Here is a 9816-nt window from a genome sequence, read left to right on the forward strand (position 1 = left end):
TTTGTGAGGAAATCTACTTACAGTATGAAGGCAGCAGATGTATTTTGCATCGATCCTGTGAGCTTTGCTAAGGTCTATGGGTGATCACAGTTAGTGGTTAAGGTCGCTGCCTTTGAGCCAAAAATCTCACTGCACAGGCTGCCCCCTAGTGGAGTTCCGGAATCAGTATCAGGAACGGGATGAGGAATATCCAGGTAGAACTCATGGCTAGCAGTGACCTGCATGTGCCTTTTGTTACTCTTGACCTATTGCTGGAGTCTGGGGATCAATCATTCTTCATTGTATCTGAATTCAAACATGATAAAGATCTGTTAAGACAGTCCTGTACATATAGGGTAACTGCATAAATATCACAATTATCTTGCCAACACACACACACACATCAGTGTTATAATTGATTGGCAATGATCATAATTAAAGGTCTTTCAGAATAAATTCAGTAAATCCAAGGAACACATGGTGTGTAACCAGCTTACATGAATACCATGTCTGTGTGGAGGATGACTCAGTTTATCTGTAAAGCTGGAAGACACACACCAAGCCTAAGGGTTCCCAGTGAGCCCAAATGTGGCTTTTACCAGCACTCAAACCACACATCTGCCCCCTGTTGGCTACAAACAGTCTCTGCACTAAATATTAAATAAACACATTCCATATTTAGGAGATGCTGAAGCAGCATATTTGCTAATTAACTATGATCTTCTGACTATACTTGCGAGCTACTGTTTTTTGAAACATCTTGTGTGAACTAGGGGGGCCTGGAAACAACAGGCGCGCCCCCACCTGTACCCATCGTCACGGCCTGGACCAACGCACCGCAGAGAGGAGTCCAAAATCATCTGTTTTCCAACAGACGCGTGAGGACAGCCAGCAGGAATCCGCGACTGCCTCACGCCACCGGGAATGAAACGCAACATCCCTCGGAGTGGGACGGGATGTGAGCACAGATCTGGAGTGCTCCCCAGGAGGACATCAGCTCAGAGAGCTAAGCACGCCATTTGGGGGAAGCAAGGACTCTGAGACATGAATTACATACTTTTTAAAGATTCCCTCATATTCTGTGAAGTAGGAATGTAATATCTGTGTAACGTTCACTGTGACTTCATTGTAATGAATGTCATTTAATTGTGGTCTATATATATATATATATATATTCTCCAATTAGTTAATTGCTCGTAACAATTGGAAATGCATTTTCAGTAAAGATCGTATCTCCGTAGCTGTTGCGGCTATGATGTTTTTTATTGTTTTCACTTCATGATGTTGGTAATATTAAACCGTATACTTCTCCTCCATGTCCTCATCATTATCTCCTTGAAAGATGGCTGCCGGCTGAACCACAAGGGTCACATGTGGACTTTCGCCAGCGCGTGTAACTCGATAAGACGGAACTGCTATTGGACGACAGAGATTTATTTATACGCCTGCACATAATAGAATAAAGGAAACACTACTTTGTCTTAAACAATAAATTACATCATAGAAAAGTCAATAATCCATCCATTTTCTGGCTGCTTATCCTGGTCAGGGATTGGTCATTTATTTAGCAAATAAACATGTGAGTGTGAAATGAGATCAAAAATGCTAATAATTAAGATATGTTATTCTAACTATTAAGGATTCCAGAAGGAAACCTGCACACCTTGCATGAACAGGGACATTTTAAAAGCTGCTGCAGAAAAGTGATGTTGGAGATCAAAATCCCTTCTTTCAGTCTATATATAGACTATATATATAAAGGTCTACATGCATTGTGACCCTATATCCCGTCTCAGAATACAGTAGTTCACTTTAACTGTAAACGGGTGCATGACAGCTGCTTCCCATGTGTCTCACCTCTGTGTCAGTTTATCCTTTTATAATATATAAAATCAGGTTTTTATACGAGTATTTCTATACTGGTCGTTTTCAATCATCAGCTGACTGCTGGTCGATAACGGAACTAATGTGAAACTGCAGACCTTGAACTCCTTTGGGTGACCTTAATGCAAAACAAGCAGGTAGAGAAAGACAAAACCAGCCATAGAGAGCTGTGATTCTCTCCCACTGCAGGTCTGGTACAATATCTCAGCAGTAAGGTATTAAAACTGCTTAACTGAAACATTTATTTAATGTCTGGCCCTGTTCGTCTTTAGGACACTTGAGATGCTTGAAATTCCTCAAGAAAGCAGTCGGCCTTTGGCTTTTCTACAGCCAGGAATGTCACACTGTACAAGTTGCGTCATTTTCTCCAGATCTAGGAGTTTGCTGGGTCCTGTAATTGGGCCACTGTGTCAGCTCCACGCAGCCCTGAAACGATATTCCAAACGGCTTTGAACATCTCTGCGGCATTGTAGCAGTGCTCCACAACGTGGCTGTCCATGATAGCAGAAACAGAGGTGATGCTCGAGGATCTGTAGGACTGTCTATTGTACTCAAGGGTCAAAATCTTAGCCAAGGGGCATTTAGGTAACTGTGGTTATCATCAATTGCATCTCACATAGACACAAGGTAAAGTTAGGCATTGAGCTGACTGAACACATGGACATTATTTATTCGAGTATTTAAAGATACCTTTGCGATTGTATTCCAAGTAAATTGCTGTTTTGTGCATCAAGCATTGACTGAAATGTACGTCATCAACCGTCTCCTTGGATGAAACATTCTGATTTGTTGAAAACTTCTCTTCTTGCCTCCAGCACCTACAAAAGTTGTATTCAAAGTCTGCATCAATAATAAAGTAGGGTAAGAGGACCCCGCCCATCTCCCACGAGCGCCGCGGTATTGGCTGCCTCATTCACCGCCAGGAGACGCCGGCCAATTATCAGAAGCGATGGAGATAAATGAACAGGTCCTCCCCATGGTGCTGACTGGCAAACATCGCCTACATCTAGCGTGGCGTGTACAGTTTTTAATCCATGGATTTTTACTCGAGAGAAGAATTGTCAAGTCTTTTTCAGTCGTTTTTAAATGTCTGCACCTCCAAGAAATACAGAAACTCCGCCAGAACCAACTTCAGCTGGTCTCCTTCCAACTGAGACACGGCTCATTTTTCTATCGAAGCACAGCCCAGTTGTGTGATGTCGCCTGCATCCTCAGATCAATTACAGTAACACTGTAAACTTTCATCAAAGTTTAATGCCTGACCTATATAGTCTACTTGCTCTGACAGGTCTAGTTTCACCTCAGAAAGGGCCGCTGCCATTTTTTCACCTCTCTACATCGTGTGGGTGGAGTGGTGACTCTGAGGCTAGGGATCTGTGCCAGTAACTGGAAGGTTGCTGGTTCAAATCCTGTGAATGCCCAGAGTGATTCTACTCCATTGGGCCCTTAACCTGCAATTGCTTCATCCTGGGTATGATGTTAATCTACATCCAGCCCTATAAGGAGGTCCTGCAACTTACAGGGAGAAACTTGGGGGTTGGTGGCAGGACTGGCACTCTAGCCACTGGTCCATTTGGACTGGTGTGGTGCTGAGGTATCACCTGCCACATGGCTGTGCTCAGGTTCACATCCCTGAGGTGGATTGTCATGTGGTGGATGTGGCACCACACTGTATCAGTGCTGCTCCTTACCTCTCCTCCACATCATGGTTTCTTCCAAAGACAGCGGAGCCTGTGCCCAGATGAAATATGAAATTAGCATCAGGAGATGTGATATGACTGTTTGAGTTTGGATGGAGGGGAAGCTGACCAAGGAGCTGCTTTGTTGTTTCTGGGGCCTCACTTCAGAAGCTACAGCATCTTCTAAATATAGATCATGTTAATAAAATAGGACAGTGACTGTTTGTGGCCAACAGGGGGCCCGGTTGATTCCTGCCTGCAGCCATTGTTCCCGGGATAGGCTCCGTGACCCCAGTTGGGATTGAGCAGTTTCAGAAGATGGATGGATGGATGGATGGATGGACGACCATGCACTAGCTCCCTGTGAGTGAGTGTCACTAGTACACGTTCCCGAGTGACACGTCAGCTGAGGGAGAAGTGCAGAGACGACGCATCCAGAAGTTTGCATCCTGAGCGTGAAGAATAATAACTGAGATGGCGACGACTGTACAAATAACACCCCCAGAGGTGTTTAACTTCTCATGTCCTGCAGAACGGCTCAAGTGGATCAGACGATTCGAGAGGTTTCGTATGGCAACAGCTCTAGATGACAAGTCCAAGGAATATCAGGTGAATTCACTTCTGTATGCTATGGTAGACACTGCGGATGATGTTTTAGCTGTGCTACCGTTGACTGCTGCAGATAAAAAGAATGATCAAGTTTCAAGTTTTATTGTCATATACAGATAACAATGTAGCATCATTACCAGCAATGAAATTCTTAGACTCATGTTCTCCCAACTTTACATATACTCACAATATATATACACCCACCTAAAGGATTATTAGGAACACCATACTGATACGGTGTTTGACCCCCTTTCGCCTTCAGAACTGCCTTAATTCTACGTGGCATTGATTCAACAAGGTGCTGAAAGCATTCTTTAGAAATGTTGGCCCATATTGATTGGATAGCATCTTGCAGTTGATGGAGATTTGTGGGATGCACATCCAAGGCACAAAGCTCCCGTTCCATCACATCCCAAAGATGCTCTATTGGGTTGAGATCTGGTGACTGTGGGGGCCATTTTAGTACAGTGAACTCATTGTCATGTTCAATGATTCGAGCTTTGTGACATGGTGCATTATCCTGCTGGAAGTAGGCATCAGAGGATGGGTACATGGTGGTCATAAAGGGATGGACATGGTCAGAAACAATGCTCAGGTAGGCCGTGGCATTTAAATGATGCCCAATTGGCACTAAGGGGCCTAAAGTGTGCCAAGAAAACATCCCCCACACCATTACACCACCACCACCAGCCTGCACAGTGGTAACAAGGCATGATGGATCCATGTTCTCATTCTGTTTAGGCCAAATTCTGACTCTACCATTTGAATGTCTCAACAGAAATCGAGACTCATCAAACCAGACAACATTTTTCCAGTCTTCAACTGTCCAATTTTGGTGAGTTCGTGCAAATTGTAGCCTCTTTTTCCTATTTGTAGTAGAGATGAGTGGTACCCGGTGGGGTCTTCTGCTGTTGTAGCCCATCCGCCTCAAGGTTGTGCGTGTTGTGGCTTCACAAATGCTTTGCTGCATACCTCGGTTGTAACGAGTGGTTATTTCAGTCAAAGTTGCTCTTCTATCAGCTTGAATCAGTCGGCCCATTCTCCTCTGACCTCTAGCATCAACAAGGCATTTTCGCCCACAGGACTGCTGCATACTGGATGTTTTTCCCTTTGCACACCATTCTTTGTAAACCCTAGAAATGGTTGTGCGTGAAAATCCCAGTAACTGAGCAGATTGTGAAATACTCAGACCAGCCCATCTGGCACCACCAACCATGCCACTCTCAAAATTGCTTAAATCATCTTTCTTTCCCATTCTGACATTCAGTTTTGAGTTCAGGAGATTGTCTTGACCAGGACCACACCCCTAAATGCATTGAAGCAACTGCCATGTGATTGGTTGATTAGATAATTTCATTAATGAGAAATTGAACAGGTGTTCCTAATAATCCTTTAGGTGAGTGTATATAGACATATAAGATATAAACATATAGAATATTATACTGACAAATTTAAAATATATGTATGTATATATATATATATATATATATAACAAAAATAGTGCAAAATAATGCAGTGAGATATTTTCAGAAGAGAATGTCGCAGATGCTGGAGGATTTGGATGGAGTAATCTGTCAGGGTGACGATGTTCTCATGTACGGTAGAGACAGACAGGAGCACGACAGGAGGCTGCACCGGGTGCTGCAGAAGTTTCAAGAGGAGGGTCTCACTCTGAATGAGAAATGTGAGTTTTCAAAGACAGAAATTATGTTCGTGGGTCACACAGTTTAGGGAAACGGCATCGAGCCAGACCCAAATAAAGCAAAGGCGATCCAGCAGCTGCCACGGCCTAAGTGTGTGGAGGACGTGTGACGTCTCATGGGCCAACTATCTTGCAAAGTTTATGCCCCAGCTGGCCACGATAACCACACCACTGAAAGATCTGCAGAAAGAGGGAAATGAATGGATATGGGCAGAACCCCAGGAGACAGCTGTTCAGAGACTAAAGGAGATATTAAGTTCTCCAGAAGTACTTGCTCAGTATTCCAACACAGCAGACACAAGAGTTGCTGCTGATGCTTCGCCATACGAGCTGTACTGTACTTACACAGGAACAGACTGATGGTTCGTGGCACCTGGTGACATACATCTCAAGAGGACTAACGGACACTGAGAGGCGCTGGCAGTCACATGGGCGTGTGACAGACTCTCTTCATAGCTAATGGGTCTACAGTTCACATTAATGACAGACCATAAGCCCCTGGTTCCTCTACTGAGCACAAGAGGCTTGGATGATCTTCCACCGCAGATCTTGAGGTTTTGCCTGCGACTGCTGTGCTTTTCATTCAAAATCATCCATGTTCCGGGGAAGAACCTGGTCACCGCCGATGCCCTGTCCAGAGCCCCGCTAGGAGGTCCACCCTCTGCAGGAGATCTTCAGCTAGAGAAAGAAGTGGAGGTTTTTATAGACTGTGTTGTGACCGGTCTCCCGGCCACAGACAAAAGGCTGGAGGAGATAAAGACAGCGCAGAAAGAAGATGACATATGCAGACAAGCAGAGGTGGAGTGCTCTGGAGAAAAGGAGCCCGCCGACTCCACCTCGCTCGCCGTGGGGCGACCTGCCTCCTCATTGTCACTTGAAGTCTGAGAATAGGACGTTTTTCCAGGACTTACTGAGGTCCCCCTGCTCGCTGCGGATGTGACCGCTGGCTCCCCAAAGCTCTCCAACACAGAAGAACGGGCTTCACTCCTCGTTCTATAGTTGTCAGAGTGCTGGACCACAGTAGAGGTCGGACTTTGCTTCAACATGGTTTTATTGGAAACGTTTAGAACTCTCCTTCATTCCAGCTAAATGTAATGATCCATTCAACATAATGGTTGAGTTGTTTAATTTTTTTTAAGTCTATTACACTTAAATCTTTTTATTCAAAGGTGACTATGGACTCCGCTGGTATATCTCAAGCTCTTCTATTGCTCAAAAAGTTCCTTTTAGACCTAAAAGTATATTTCTCTCTCCTGATCCAAATCACTCTGTGGAAACACTTTGTCAGCTGGTTGAACAAGAGCCTACTGTCTGTTTTAATAGTACACATCATAAAGTAAGATGTAATCTTTCGTCTTTGGAAAATAAAGCATTGCGTGAGTTAATTTCGACTAACGACATTGTCATTAAGCCTGCCGATAAGGGGAGGGCTCTATATACTTACAGTTCCCCGCTTTGGTCTTAACTCCCTCTTCTTGTTACCGACTTTAGGACTGTAGTACTTCTTTGTGTGGATTTTATCTTTGACATAATATGTAGTACATCGTAGTCCATAGTGTTTTTGAAGTGTACTATGTCTTAAATACTGTTTCTTGTGTCTTCAAAGATGTCAAAGTAATAATAATAATAAAAAATTGTTAAAAAAAAAATAATAAATTATAACTTTAATTATTAAATTATACTATTAAAGGTATATTTTGTAGATATCATTCTGTTCTTTTTGGAGTTTTTTTATTGATTTATGTAATAATGTAGTTTTTCTAAATATATGTATAGCACATAGTTGTTGCTGCAGCAATATGCCAAGCTTGCAGTTTTGCAGTGTTCATGTGCTGCCACCTTCTGGGCAAATGATGAACTGATTTTCAGATTAAGAGCAGAAAACCATACATGTTATAAGGTGAAAACCGCTCATGCTGCGAACCTGTGCTTATGGGTTAGGGTTAAGTTTGGCTCTAGGGCCAGGGGTGAGGTTAAGGCTCCCAGGGCTCAGGGTACTTCCAGGCTTGGATAAGGTGTCTCCTTCCGCATGTAAGGATTTAATGAAGATCCAGTAAAAGTCACCACAGGTTGCGAGCCTCTTTCCGCAGGTAAGGGTTTAAGAAGCTCCCAGTACTTCCATCAAGCTCTGGGGTTCTGGAGAAAAGTCCCAGGACCATCCATACTTTACGCTAACCCCAACCTAGCCCCAAACGTCACGTCCTGCCTCCTCCCTGACGTGGCTCTAACAAGCCATGCCTGCTGCTCCTTGGTCTCACCTCTTCTTCCAGCCCCCATGTTATCCACTCCCAGCTGCCTGCTGTCTGTTCCCTCGTTATTCCTGTATTTAAGTGCTTCCTGGTCCTGTGTTCCCCAGTTTCATCATTGATGTGGTGCCCTACATGTTGCCCGTTCCCTAGCCTGCCATCCTGATCCCAGTAAATCCCAGTTTATTGTCTGACAGCACCAGCTCCCAGAGTCATTCGTCCAGGCACACATGATAGAATGAGGGACCTCAACAAGCCCCAGTGGATTCCCCAGGTCCCTACAGCCCATCACTGCTGCTTGTTTCAAACATACCTAATGCTGCTCCTTCAGGCCGCAGTACATCTTTCCCCAGAGAGAACGGCCCATCTCTGATAGAGGCCACAGCCGCCTTCTCCCCCGACTCCCAAGTGGAGGATGTGACAGCTATAGCAGAGATCCTCAGGGCCTCTGGAATGAAGCGAGTGGCTGAACCCCGCAGAGGAGCAGTGCTCTGGAGAAAAGGAGCCCGCCGACTCCACCTCGCTCGCCGTGGGGCGACCTGCCTCCTCATTGTCACTTGAAGTCTGAGAATAGGACGCTTTTCCAGGACTTACTGAGGTCCCTCTGCTCGCTGCGGATGTGACCGCTGGCTCCCCAAAGCTCTCCAACACAGAAGAACGGGCTTCACTCCTCGTTCTATAGTTGTCAGAGTGCTGGACCACAGTAGAGGTCGGACTTTGCTTCAACATGGTTTTATTGGAAACGTTTAGAACTCTCCTTCATTCCAGCTAAATGTAATGATCCATTCAACATAATGGTTGAGTTGTTTAATTTTTTTTATGTCTATTAGACTTAAATCTTTTTATTCAAAGGTAACTATGGACTCCGCTGGTATATCTCAAGCTCTTCTATTGCTCAAAAAGTTCCTTTTAGACATAAAAGTATATTTCTCTCTCCTGATCCAAATCACTCTGTGGGAACACTTTGTCAGCTGGTTGAACAAGAGCCTACTGTCTGTTTTAATAGTACACATCATAAAGTAAGATGTAATCTTTCGTCTTTGGAAAATAAAGCATTGCGTGAGTTAATTTCGACCAACGACATTGTCATTAAGCCTGCCGATAAGGGGGGGGGGGGGGGGGGGGGGGCTCTATAGTTATTCTTACCTTGATGAAATACAAAGGCTTGGACATTTGTCCATATAAGCACCTACCTTTGGATCCCACTTTAAATTTAGTGAGGGGATAAAATCAAAATTAAAGAAAGTACGACATGATAAGTTCATTGATAACAATCACTTGAACTATTTGTTACAGAAGGATACACCCCCATAGGAACAAACTGTTTATCCACATTTGTTGTATATTTACTGTCATGCCTGTGTGGATTATTTTATGTCAGAAAGACTAAACGTCACATAATAACCAGGATATGTCAGCACAAATGTTCTTTTGGCAATAGGAATGAATCATCTCCAGTGGCCCGACATTTTAATACAGCAGCTCATGACTGTAACTCCCTACGGTTTATGGGTCTGGAGACAGTGAACCAGGCCCCTAGAGGGGCGATCGAGAAAAGCACCTTCTTAGAAGGGAAGCCTGGTATATATTTGCTTTAAATACATTGGTACCAAATGGCATAAATGACGGCTTCTCTTTAACCTGTTTTTTATGATATTTTATTTGTTTTACCTATTACCATTGCTTTGTTATGCCTTTAACATCATCTACTGTTACA

The sequence above is a fragment of the Paramormyrops kingsleyae genome, chromosome 4, assembly GCF_048594095.1.
Source record: "Paramormyrops kingsleyae isolate MSU_618 chromosome 4, PKINGS_0.4, whole genome shotgun sequence".
NCBI classification, from domain to species: domain Eukaryota; kingdom Metazoa; phylum Chordata; class Actinopteri; order Osteoglossiformes; family Mormyridae; genus Paramormyrops; species Paramormyrops kingsleyae.